At 49.0% G+C, this 13,502-nt stretch overlaps 1 protein-coding gene across 4 annotated transcripts in view; it reads left to right on the top strand.

Moving 5' to 3' along the window:
* The window catches only part of LOC119253347 (zinc finger protein 420-like), a 316,892-nt gene that overhangs the window by 266,188 nt on the left and 37,202 nt on the right, over positions 1–13,502 (top strand). The window lies entirely within an intron of this gene.

Here is a 13,502-nt window from a genome sequence, read left to right as displayed (position 1 = left end):
GCAGGCGGGAGGCGGGAATGCAGCGGCCAGCAGGACGCCGCCTGGGGGGGAACGCGCAGCGCGCCCGGAAATTCAGTCCACAAACCTCTAACGCCCCAGGAACTCCCCCCACCCCCCGCCCTGCAAACCCAGTTTCCCGACACAGGGCCGCCTCCCCGGGCAACCCGCGGGCCTCTCCCGCCCCACCTGGGGTGCGCGAATCTCGCCCAGGCCCCCCCAACCCGAGAAACGCCGCCGGGCTCTCCCCTCCCTCACCGCCCGACTTTCGGGGGGCCAGAGGAGTCACCGCGCATGCGCACAGGCGGACCCGCGCTTCCCCAAGCCCCCGCCTCGGAGACCCCGTCCCCCGCCCCGGGAAGACCCTGGGCAGCGTCCGGGGACAGGGCCGGGCGGCCGCGCCGGGGAAACCCGGAAAGGCCGGGACGTTCTCCCCAACGGCCGCCGCCCACGGCCCCCGCGCGCCCCGGCGGGAATCGGCTCCAAAGCGCCCGACTCCACGGGGCAGGGCCCCGCTCGCCCGCGCCCCCCGCTCCCCAACCCTCCCGGCGTCTCCGCTCCCCCGAGCCCGGCCTCCCGGGACAAACCCCGCGCTCACCTCAGGGCGCCGCAGCGCTCCGGACGCGCCGAAACTTCCGGACGCGCAGATCGCGGAAGCCCCGCCCAGAAACCTCCGCGGGAACCACGGGGGCTCAGACTACATTTCCCACGATGCCCTGCGCAGGCCGTGGGGCCGTGGTTGGGGTGGGGTTGCGGCCGAGCAGTGGGAGGAGTGGAGGTTGAGGAGAACCGGCGGGTGGGCGAGGCCCATGAAAACTGAGGGGCCCAGAACCGGCTCAGGGCTCTGAGGGAAGAGAGCTCAACAGGGCCGCCCGGGGGCTGAAGGGGTTAAGCACCGCGCTGACTCAGAAGCTGTCCGCCCCTCCACAGCAGGGAGCGACCCACAGGGCTGGGCTGACCTCTCCTGTCCTGCCTGCTGCTCCCCTCAGCAGTGTATTCCTCTCTGTCTGCCTGTTCGGCGCCCCACTCTGTCTCTGGTGAATCCTCCCCATCGCTCTCTCTCTCACACACACACACAGACACCCCTTTGGCCTGCACCCCAGGTCTTGTATGAATTAATTTAAAAAATATACATAAGAAGTTCACATATAGTCTAAATAAGACACTCAGATACCAAGACAGATTTTATCAAAATCGAGATTCAGGTTTTAAGAAGCATCTTGACCTTCTGATATCTGGATCAGAGTCGGTGTTCAACAGAAAGATGCTGTGCTTAGCTAATGTGAATGCACAAGAATTCCACGCTGTTATGAAAAGCTCACCTGCTCCTTCATCACATGCTTGTGAAGATTTCTTTTGGAAACAACGTCCAGTAATATTCATGGCTCCATTATTACCATGAAGACACATGAGGATATTAATAAACTATTAGTGTATTTCCTGAAGGAGATAATGAAATGAGTTGAACTTCAGCACGTTTCTCTGCCTAACTCTTATACCCACAATGAAGTCCACGACTCCTCTGGGTGATAGAGATCAATCTTTTCAGTCAGCCACAAACAGCATCTCCATTTAGATTTTCTTCGTCCATGACACATGACACCATCATAAATGTACCCAAGCAATTAAGATGTAAAGAAACTCATCATCTGGAAAGGGTCTCTTAGATGTTTGACGCACGAAAGTCAAATACATGACTCCATGTACATACCAGGAGAAAGCCATAGAGTGAAGTGATTTAGGGCTGAATTATATTCATCAGGTCTCTTCACAATATCTCAAGTATGGTTGATAGAAAAGGACAAAGAAAATAATTATACAGGTCCCCAAATCATCATCTTGAACTCTTATATATTTTTTTAAAGATTGATTTTATTTATTTATGCATGCAAGGACCAAGGGGTAGGCCAGAAGTGTAGGGGGTGAGAGGATTCCCCAAAGACAGAGTGCAAAGCAGAACAAGCAGATTGAATGAAACACACTGCTGAGGGGAGCAGCAGGTAAATCAGGAGAGGTCTGCAGTTCCATGTGGTCAGCTCCCTGGCCAGGGACCAAATCATGCTGCAGTGGCTGCTGACAGATTCATAGAGCTGTGACTTAACTCTCTGCACCACCAGGAAGGCCCTCAGACGTTTCAATTATGCTAATATTTAGTGTTTTCATGTTGGCTTATGCTCCATAACAATTTTCTGACTTAAGGAATGTAAAGTGTTTCTCACTTCCTACTGTATTGCAATATCTTTTTTTTTTTTTTAATAGAGGCATGTTTTCTTTCTTTATTTGTTTGTTTGTTTGTTTATACATGCACTGGGTACAGTCAGAAGCGCAGGAGGGTGAGAGAATTCACCAGAGCCAGAGCGGGGAGCAGAGCAGGCAGAAGGACCGAAGGACACTGCTGAGGGGAGCAGCGGGCGGCAGGAGAGGTCTGCGCGCCATGTGGGACCCTCCTCTGGTGGCCGGGGAGCAGCCGGGGATCGAACCGGCACCGCAGAGGCCGCGTGCAGCTTAGCAACCCAGCGCTCAACCGCTGCGCCACCGGGGAGGCCCTGTATTGCAATATCTTAATATGAATTTAAATTGCATGATAAATTATTTAATCATTTTCACTTCTTTCAAGTTTCCAGTATGAAAATCTGGTGGTTTCAAAATTCATATTTGAAAAAAAAAAATCATATTTGGACAAACCACTCATCACTTTCCATTCACACTTACTCCAGCTTTACACTCTCTGATGTTTACTATGATCTGACTTCTGGTTAATCACTTTGACACTTCTGGTTAAACTTCTGGTTAAAGACACCAAAGTTGGGACCTCACTGGTGGCACAAAGGGTTAAGACTCAACCTATGAAGCTATACGCAGCCACTGCAGTACAAGCTGGATTCCCGGTCAGGGAGCTACCCTCATGGTGCAGCAGACCCCTCCTGTCTCGCCTGCTGCTCCCCTCAGCAGTGTATTTCAGTCAATCCGCCTGTTCTGTTCCCCACTCTGTCTCTGATGAATCCTCTCACACACCCCCACCTCTGGAAGATACCCCAGTTCTTGCATGCATAATAAAATAAATCTTGAATAAAAGACACTAAAGTGAAAAAATTGACTTCGCAATTTTAACATTTCTCTCTGATGTGAATTCTCTAGTGTAGAGTAACACTTGACTTGCGGTGAAAGGCTTTGCCACATTCTTCACATTTGTAAAGTTTCTCCCCAGTATGAATTCTGTGATGTTGACTTAAAAGTGATGGATGGTAGGGCCTCCCCGGTGGCGCAGCGGTTGAGCGCTGGGTTGCAAAGCTGCCCGCGGCCTCTCCGGCGCCAGTTCGATCCCCGGCTGCTCCCCGGCCACCCGAGGAGGGTCCCACATGGCGCGCAGACCTCTCCTGCCGCTCGCTGCTCCCCTCAGCAGTGTACTTCGGTCCTTCTGCCTGCTCTGCTCCCCGCTCTGGCTCTGGTGAATTCTCTCACCCTCCCGCGCTTCTGACTGTACCCAGTGCATGTATAAACAAAAACAAACAAACACATAAATGAATAAATAAATAAAACATGCCTCTAAAAAAAAAAAAAAAAAAAAAAAAAAAGTGATGGATGGTAGAAGGCTTTGCCTATATTATTCACATCTCGAAGGTTTCTCCCCAGTATGAATTCTATGATGCCGAGTAAGACATGACTTATTGTGAAAGGCTTTGCCACAATCTTCACAATTGTAAGGTTTCTCCTCAGTATGAATTCTGTGATGCTGACTAAGATCGTTAAAGGCTGACTGTTGGTTAAAGACTTTTCCACATTCCTCACATCTGTAAGGTTTCTCCCCAGTATGAACTCTCCAATCAGGAAAGGTGACACAGCACAGGAAGGTGTTACTACAGTCAGGATGCCTGTAGGCTTTTCTCCAGCATGAATCCTTAGATGGTTAGTCAGCTGTGGATGCCAATACAAGGCTTTACCATGCTCTTCATACTTCTGAGGTTTCCCTCTCTGATGTTCAGTAAGTCTTGGGCACCATTTAGTAGCTTTGCCATATCCTTTACAATTGTAGAGTTTCTCATGAAGTACATGATGCTAGAAAAGTATTGAGGGCTCCTCAATAGGATCCTGTGTAGATTTTTTTCATCTTCCTTTCTAATTCTCTGATGTTGACAATGACATGACTGAAAGTTTAAATCTATCCCAGACTGACAATGTTTTGAATAATCATTTGCATTATGGACTAGGGGACTTCCCATATGTTCCCACATTCTTCTCAGAGATTGTGTCTTATTAAAAATGTCACATGGATCTTTGCTAACAGAAACATATTTATCTCTACCTGCAACAGACATAAAATGGAGTTTGACCCAACATGGTTTACACGCAGGATCACTTTGTACAGGAGGAAGTGTGTTATGGATAATTGTCCCTTATTGGGAATCTTCATTGCAACAACTGTTGTGCCCTTCACATGTATCTTGACATGTCTGGTCTTTCAATAATTCTAAATTCTCAAAGGTGCCGATTACATCTCTTCCCGGTCCCACAGTTAGCAACAAATCTTCTGTACCTGACTGTGGCATGGAGACCTGGTGGTCTTGAGAAGACAGAGCAGGAAGACAACGAGGAATAACTAGCCCACGCACAGCACTCAAGACAAAACACTTTAAATATTTCAGACATAAAATGAATACCATATAAAGACCCCCGACATGATGCTTGGATAGGTAACATCAGCACGAGACAGCAACACACAGGCTTATGCATAGGTAACATCCTTAGGGAAAGGTAAATACACAGCTAATACAGATATAACCCTAGAGTCAAAATATTGTTTCTGCTTCAGAATTTGGAAATATGACACCAAAAAAAAAATCATAGATTCATGTTAGAGAATACAAATATCATGAGATATAATTTGTGATGTCAGTAGGGGTAGAAATGTTAAAGAGTGGAGTTTTGGTATGCAGCTGAATTTACATGGTTTTCACTTTAGGAAAGACTGTCATAACTTTTCAACATGCTATGGAATCCCCAGGAGAAAAAAGATACCGTAAAATACATGGAAAAGAAATGAAAACAGAGACTGATGTGATGTGTACATAGGATGGATGACAATGCTTTACAATGTTTGTAAATAATATTACAAACCAATATACCTCCATTAACATCAAAATGTGTGAAAGTGGAGGGAAATCACCAACAAGAAAGGAGAGAGGAATTAAAGCATATAAGAAAAGGTCAAAAAATATACTGTGATGCAGTAGGTTGGAAAATGGGATATAAAATGGCTGAGAATACTGCATCTGCAGTGGCGCAGCGGTTGAGTGCTGGGCTGCGAAGCTGCCTGCTCCCTCTGCAGTACCAGTTAGATCTCTGGCTGCCGGCAAGGGTCCCACATGGTGCGCAGACCTCTGATGCCGTCCACTGCTCCCGTCAGCAGTGTACTTTGTCAGTCTGCCTGTTCTGTTCTCCACTCTGGTTCTGGTGAATTCTCTCACCCTCCCGTGCTTCTGACTGTACCCCGTGCTTGAATAAATAATAAATAAATCTTTAAAAAATTAAAAAAATAAAACGACTGAGAATAGAGGAATCATTCTTTATTTTTTTTTTTAAATAGAGGCATGTTTTTATTTGTTTGTTTGTTTGTTTGTTTGTTTTGTTTATACATGCACTGGGTATAGTCAGAAGCGCGGGAGGGTGAGAGAATTCACCAGAGCCAGAGCGGGGAGCAGAGCAGGCAGAAGGACCTAAGTACACTGCTGAGCGGAGCAGCGGGCGGCAGGAGAGGTCTTCGCGCCATGTGGGACCCTTCTCTGATGGCAGGAGAGCAGCCGGGGATCGAACCTGCGCTGCAGAGGCCGTGGCAGCTTCGCAACCCAGAGCTCAACCGCTGCGCCACCGGGGAGGCCCAGGAATCATTCTTTAATAGTTAACACCTCCCTTTCAGTAATACTTTGAAGTAAATAAAAGTCTACAACACAATGACAAATGTGTCTGAATGAATTAAAAATAACACCAATTCAATCTTAACTATATGACACTCAACATAGCCTTCAGCGCACCATGTGGAATGTAAGGATGGAACTACATTCTGTGAAGACTAATCATGAAAATGGAGCCGTGTGGATCACTCTAATGATATGATCTGAGTCTAAAGCATCACAGAATGAAAAGAATGACCCCAGAAAATAACAGAAAATTACCTGTATTGAGAAGTCATTGTAATATTACCTATACACTAAGATGTGTTCTGAATGTGTGCCGCAAACAAAGACAGAACTCAATGCAGAAGATGAAAACAATAAAATCAAGGGGAGGTTCAAGGCCCAATTGCAATGGGAAGGAAAATAATGTTATAAATTCAGGAATCAGAGTTGACAAACAGGGGTGAAAAAGAATTCGAAATGAAAGGTGTGGTATATAGACAGGATGAAATACTACTGAGCTATGAGAAAGGATACATCTGGCCATGTGCAACAACAACAATGGAATGCTGGGGAGGATTATGCTCAGTGAAAAGAATCAGAAGGAGAAAGACTAACTGGATGAATTCACTCCTATTTGGACTTTGGAAAAACAAGGCAAAGAAACTGACAATACAAACCAAAATAAACTCTAGAAATAGGACTGCAGAATGAGGGTACAAAGAGGGAAGGACAGTGCGTGTGGGTACACAAGTGGCAGGGGTTTCAAACATTTATGGAGAAGCCCACAATGCACTGGTAGTGGGTATGGTGGTGACAGACATTTGAGGATATGAGAATCTATTCCCTGAATCACGAAGAGTGAGGTAAACCCATGGTTCCTTGATTCCAAAAAACTAAGCAATACTGAGAAAACATTGCAACAAAGCAAACTCCCCAAAACATGTGATTCAGAAAACAATACTAACAGGTAAATTTAAAGCATTAAACAATTACACTAGCAATAAGAGAGGTCTCAGTTGAGCAACATAACTTCACACCTCTAGGAATTAGAAAAAGAACAATTTTAGCTCCGTATTGGCAGAAAGGAAGACATTAAAAAAAAATAAGAAAAAAAATAAATAGAACATTATGGCCAAAAAGCAGGTGCTTCTCTATGAAAGGAAGTCTGGAGTATGAAAGATGAACAAAATGGATAAAACTTAAGTTCAATTCAGTAAGAAGGAAAGGCAGAGGCCTCAAGTGTCAGAGAGGAGACACCCCCAGGGAGAGCAAGACTAAGACTCCAAGACAAAACAGGAGCATGTCTGCAACACCTGAAACAGTGCTCCCCAGATATTTAGGATGCTTTCCTGTGGACCACCTGTGTCCTCTGCTGGATTCATTCCACCTACCTAGGAGGAGGACAGGATCTACACTTCTCTTCACATCCCAGGGTTCCATTTTTTTGCTCCAACAAGATGACCAGCTATGGCATAGACACAGCAAGACCTGTTTATTAGGACAGGTGATACGAGATGGCCTGAAGATTCTCAAATTCCTAAGTCAGGCCAAATCCTGACTCACACTAGGAGGTGGGGGTCGAGCACATGCACAGGACCCTTACCCAGCTGTGCAGGTCGGGGACCCTCAGGCGCCAGCGCCTTGTCAGGAGGCAGGAAGGGAGCAGGGTCCCTGCTCTAGGGAGTGGGGCACAGGCCTGAGGGGAAGGATGTGGAGACGGGCCCACCCCGGAATCTCTGGTCCCTTTCTAGCGCTGCCTGTTGCCCAACATCCGCAGCAAGCAGCCGCTCCCGGAGGAGCGCGCCTCCCAAGGAGAAAGGGGCTGTGGCAGGGCAGGCTCCGCACAGGCCCGGGGCAGCCGCCCCCCTGCCCGCCCGGGACCACGCAGGAGCCTCTTCTCACCAGCTCTCGCCTCTGCGGGCCGCAGTCTCCTGGCGGTGGCCGGTACCTGCCAGGACGTCTCCAGGGACCTCCCTCAGCGGAGGCCGCTCTCCTCAAGGCCGCCACCTGCAACCGCGCAGGCCTCGCTCAGCAAACCTGCCCCTTCCCTTCCCCTGAGAAACCTGCCCTGTAAACACAACTAATGTCTCCGTCTCGTGGAGGAGCGACCTGGGGAACTCCCAGGGGCTGCTGAAACACGGTCTGGGGAAACATTTCCCAGAGTGAACCCCAGATCTCGCACTCCAAAAACCCCATCACCCCCACCTGATTCCCCAAGACCCACGGGAAAATCCCGCAGTTCTGGAAGGACACTAGGGAAGATCTCTGGCGCCACCTAGTGCCCAGAACAAAATCACCACATTCTGAGAGGGGCTGGGCCGCGCCTACGGGGTAAGAAGGGAAACCAGGCGTGGAGCAGGACCCCATCCTGGAGCGGAGAGCCAGACGCAGGACCCGGGTGTGGTCGCGCCCTAGCAGCGGGCACTGCACAGGGCGACAGCCAGCGTTTTGGACCTGACAGCCTGGAACTGAGCCTAGAGCGCAGCATTCGGGGCCGGATCCACACAGCTGCGGGCACAACGCCGGGTGGACGCGCTGCAGACACAGCACCCGGCTTGAAGGACAGCCCCTGTGTGGAGGCGCCCCCCACCCTTTTCTCAGAGAACCACTGGGGAAAAGCACAGGTCAGCAAGTGCAGGTCTCTGGCGCCACCCGGTGACCAGAACAAAGCCACCGAGGAGCTGATTCCCTGCTGGAACTGAGTAAACACAGAGGGCGGGAACCACCAGGGGCAGAGCCCAGCAACAGGGCATCAGCGCTCTGGTCGTGTTTTTTGCTCGGGGTGCTGGACTTGGTCCGGTGAACAGATGTCAGCAGGTTGACTCTGTGTTGAGGACTCTCCAGGCCAACAATATGGAACTTAAGCATCTGTGGACTTCTGCTATCTGCTGGGGGTGTGGGGGTGTCATTCCTAAATCCAATTCCCCCAGATACCAAGGGATGACTATAAAGTTTTTGGGGCATCAAAAGTCAACATGGAGGGCCTCCCTGGTGGTGCAGCAGTTGAGCGCTGGGTTTCCAAGCTGTCTGCGGCCTCTGTGGTGCCGGTTAGATACCCGGCTGCTCCCTGGCCACCAGAGGAGGGTCCCACATGGCGCGCAGACCTCTCTTGCCGCCCACTGCTCCCCTCAGCAGTGTACTTTGTCAGTCTGCTTGTTCTGCTCCCTGCTCTGGCTCTGGTGAATTCTCTCACCCTCCCGCACTTCTGAGTGTACCAAGTGCATGTATAAACAAACAAACAAACAAATAAATATATAAATAAAAAATGCCTCAATTAAAAAAAAAATGTCATACATGGATTTTCCACTTCCCGGGATCAGCGCCCCAACCCCCTGTTGCTTAAGGGTCAACTGCATCAGCAAAACCAATCATGATAGATGAAAATACATGTGGTTCTGCTGGCAGGACAATCACAGACTCTGCTACTACAACTGTAATTGGATGCCACCATTAAATAAAATGCTACATTTCAGTTAGAATTAGGGAAAATCAACATGCATTTTACCTCTTCCCTGATTCCATACTCCTGTGTTATGGACGGACAAAGGGCGGAGTTCAGTGAACAGGGAGTGTTCAAGGTGAGGAATCTGAGCAGGTTGGAGACCAGCTCCAGCTAAATGTCCTGCCAAGGATCTCAGCAGGAGAGGATGGCCTTGGTGAAGTTTTTTGGAGGGCTGAGGGGAAGGGGAGCCAGGTAGGAGTGAGGAAGACACAGACACCTTCTCTCCTGCAAGTATCTCCTCCTGAGGGTCTCAGCAGGTCTTTTTTTATACCCTAAGGGCAGCAGGAGATGACATCAGCATAAGCATCAAAGCAGAACAGAGACCATCATCACATATTTCCTCATGAACATACAAAGACCCTCTTGATCTCATACTACAAAAGGACACTTCCTTAATCTGATTAAGAAAATCTACAGGGACAATGACTCCCCTAGGTACAGCTCTTTTTCTAACATAATCCATTGTCTAAGACAGTACAATGTTCAGTAACAATCAATCACCCTGTGAAGCCTTCCTAATTTCCGAGTGGACATGAAAGTCCATTGTTATGCTCTATGACTAAAATCAACCCATTCCCTAGTACTCAATTCCTCTAGCCCATTATCAATTACTTCAAAGTGATCTAAAGGAACTCATCAATACTCTTCAGTTCTACAAAAATCTAACTTTCGGGCCTCCCCGGTGGCACAGTGGTTGAGCGCTGGGTTGTGAAGCTGCCTGCAGCCACTGCAGCGCCGGTTCGATCCCCGGCTGCTCCCAGGCCACGTGAGGAGGGTCCCACATGGCGCGCAGACCTCTCCTGCCGCCCGCTGCTCCCCTCAGCAGTGTACTTCTGTCCTTCTGCCTGCTCTGGCTCTGGTGAATTCTCTCACCCTCCCGCGCTTCTGACTGTACCCAGTGCTTGTCTAAATAAATAAATCTTTTAAAAAAAAAAATCTAACTTTCAACAAGAAATACCGAACGTCCACACAACCTGAGCACTGTTAACTTTTCACATACACCAGGAGATGTACTGTTGCCCCAAACAGGTACCCCCAGGTTAGGCTATGGTTTCCAAGCACAGCTGGTTCAGGGCAGCTTATTCTCCATAGTTCTCAGGACCAAAACATTACTTTCCTAACTGTATCTTTAACAATTTTTACTTCTTTTGTGACAGTTCATGCATAAGAACAATAAGCCAATTGTCACCTGGGTCCCAATTAGGTTTTCACAGTCCAATGAATAACTAACTTACTTCAGCATTAACCAGGAACAAAGAGGAGACCTTTAGCAGGCTTTGCCATGGAGACTCCCTACTTCAGATCTTCTTTGGGAGGTGCAAGAACTCCCCTCCTCTGGGAAGTACAACTTTCCCTCTTCAGGGGAGCACAGGGACCCCGCTTCTCGGAGTCTCTCCTAATGCCCCGACAATGTGAAGAGACAGCATGGGAGGCGCAGCCTCCCGCAGAGCAGGCTGGGAAGGGTGAGACCAAGCGATAGAATAAAGAGGGCTGCCTTCACTTGCTCATGCAAAGAGGAGGATACCAAGTTACAGATATGTCCAGGAAAACAGGTCCGGAGGCCCATGTCCGAGGCCTCAGTTCCAATGAATGAAAGCAAGAAGTCACTATAAACAAGTGGGGGACACACTTGGAGGTCACAGGCCAGCTGGTGAGAGGGAAGACCCTGGAGAGGTCTGAGGACAGAGCAGGGAGGCTCAGGACAGCTGAGACCAAAGACTGACACAGCTGAGGCAGGTCCACTCCTGCTGGGCTCTTCCCAGGGATGCTCTTCATAAATGCTCCGGTGCAGTGGCACGCAATGAAATGTTACTCAGGCATCAAGAAAGACAAGCTCTTGCCATCTGCGGTAACAAGGATGGAGCTGGAAGGGTACACTAACCCATGGAGTCAGAAGGAAGAAGATAAATACCGGATGGTCTCACTGATATGTGGAATATAGAGAAAGCAAAAAAAATCAAGAAAAAGACAAAACTAGCAAACTGACCACAGAGCTGAGGTGCACAGCAAAGGAAGGAGAGTGAGGGGGGCGAGACAGGAGAGGAAAACACAGTGATGGTCCACGGGTGATGTGGCGGTGGGAGAGCTATGGGGACTACTGAAAGAAAAAAAGAAATGCTCTGGTGCCCAGTGAGGCCTGGAGGCAGGGCACCTGAGAGCTGAGAGGAGACAAGAGGCTGCCTACACAGAAGAGCCTTCATGACTGATGCCTGAGGGGAAAGTATGTGCAGGGGCCTGGGTTAGGGGACTGACGGAAAGGGTGACCTGACAGGCGAAGAATACTTGAAGACCACAGGTTTGGGAAAAACACAACAGGAAAGCAACAAAAAGGGAGGATGTGATCCCAGGTCCACCCGGGGCATGTGGCACTCCATGTATGGTTGGTGTTAAAATTCTCCTAGCAAACGCCAACAGCTTGATAGCTGTGATCAGCTCTAGAAGGGAATCAGCCAGACTTTTGAAAGTTCCCGGAAGAATTCCTCCCTCATTCCTTCTCATGTGCCATCCCCCTCATACAAGCTGTTCTCAGAACACAGATAAAGGCCCGTCAGCCAAAGAGGAACCATATTCCAGACATCTCATGTAATGCTTACTTATCGCCAGAACCTTCCATGTCTTAGATGTGCCTTTCATCTGTCTCCCCCTGATCCATTTACCCTTGGCATGGACTCCAGGTTAGCTCCTTCCCTCTAGCGCCCATGCTGCCTCCCATCACCTCCAGTGATCCTCTTTTCTCATCCCTTCCCTGCCACTTGCTTCCTCTCTAATGTATATAGTTCTAGCACTTTAGAGCCAGACTGATTCCCAGCTGGTCTTCCAAGATACTCTTTGGTGCCTGAGGAAACCTAAATGTCAAGTCCAGATTCCTTAGCCCGGCACACTGAAGACTGACCGACTTCTCCAGGCTCCCCTGTGAACTTCCATATTCCAGGTGAGCAGCCTCAGACCTAGAAAGACTTGGTCACAGGTCTTGTTCCCACCAATAATCTCATTAGCTACTGTTCCTGCTGGTCCTTGATGTTGGGGTCACGAGTGATTCACCAGGCCCAAGGCAGTCTCAGATAGCCCTTGTCTGATTTCCACCCCTCCGTGTGCTCTGAAAGGATATTAGAACTTGGGGGAATTCAAGACTGAGGACTGCTAAGCGCCCACAGGCTTTGTGGACATAGGCCCTATCAGCTGCTGTTACTAAGGACCCCTTGGCGTTCTTGAAAATTGTCCAGTATGGGTCTCCCCAGTGGCGCAGGGGGTGAGCGCTGGGTTGCGAAGCTGCCTGCGGCCTCTGCAGCGCCGGTTCAAGGTTCGATCCCTGGCTGCTCCCCAGCCACTGGAGGAGGGTCCCACATGGTGCGCAGACCTCTCCTGCCTCTCCTGCCGCCCGCTGCTCCCCTCAGCAGTGTGCTTCGGTCCTTCTGCCTGCTCTGCTCCCCGCTCTGGCTCTGGTGAATTCTCTCACTCTCCTGCGCTTGACTGTACCCAGTGCATGTATAAACAAAACAAACAAACAAACAAACAAATAAATAAATAAAACATGCCTCTATTAAAAAAAAATTAAGGGCTTCCCCGGTGGCGCAGCGGTTGAGCGCTGGGTTGTGAAGCTGCCCGCGGCCTCTGCCGCGCAGGTTCGATACCCGGCTGTTCCCAGCCAACAGAGGAGGGTCCCACATGCGTGTAGACCTCTCCTGCCGCCCGCTGTTCCCCTCAGCAGTGTACTTCGGTCCTTCTGCCTGCTCTGCTCCCTGCTCTGGCTCTGGTGAATTCTCTCACCCTCCCGCGCTTCTGACTGTACCCAGTGCTTGTATAAACAAACAAACAAATAAATAAACAAATAAATAAAACATGCCTCTCTTTAAAAAAAAAAAAAATTAAAAAAAAAAAAGACAAGAAAATTGTCCAGTATGTCCTTCTTCCAAAGCATTGATGGCCAGTGTGCACAGGTCAGAGACAATGGGACTGACATACATAGATGTTCTAGAACATAATTCTGGAGTGGAACCCCCATCAAATTTGAGCACAAATATTGATCAAGAAATGAATTAATCTGTAATTGCTTAAGAAGCGCTCCTAACATTTTTTAGGGTTTCATTTTCACTCAAGACTGAAGGGAG

Source organism: Talpa occidentalis, unplaced genomic scaffold, assembly GCF_014898055.3.
Source record: "Talpa occidentalis isolate TD23 unplaced genomic scaffold, MPIMG_talOcc4v2.1 talOcc4.2, whole genome shotgun sequence".
Classification (NCBI taxonomy): Eukaryota; Metazoa; Chordata; class Mammalia; order Eulipotyphla; family Talpidae; genus Talpa; species Talpa occidentalis.
Note: the sequence above shows the minus strand (reverse complement) of the source record. Positions and strands in the feature narration are given on the sequence as shown.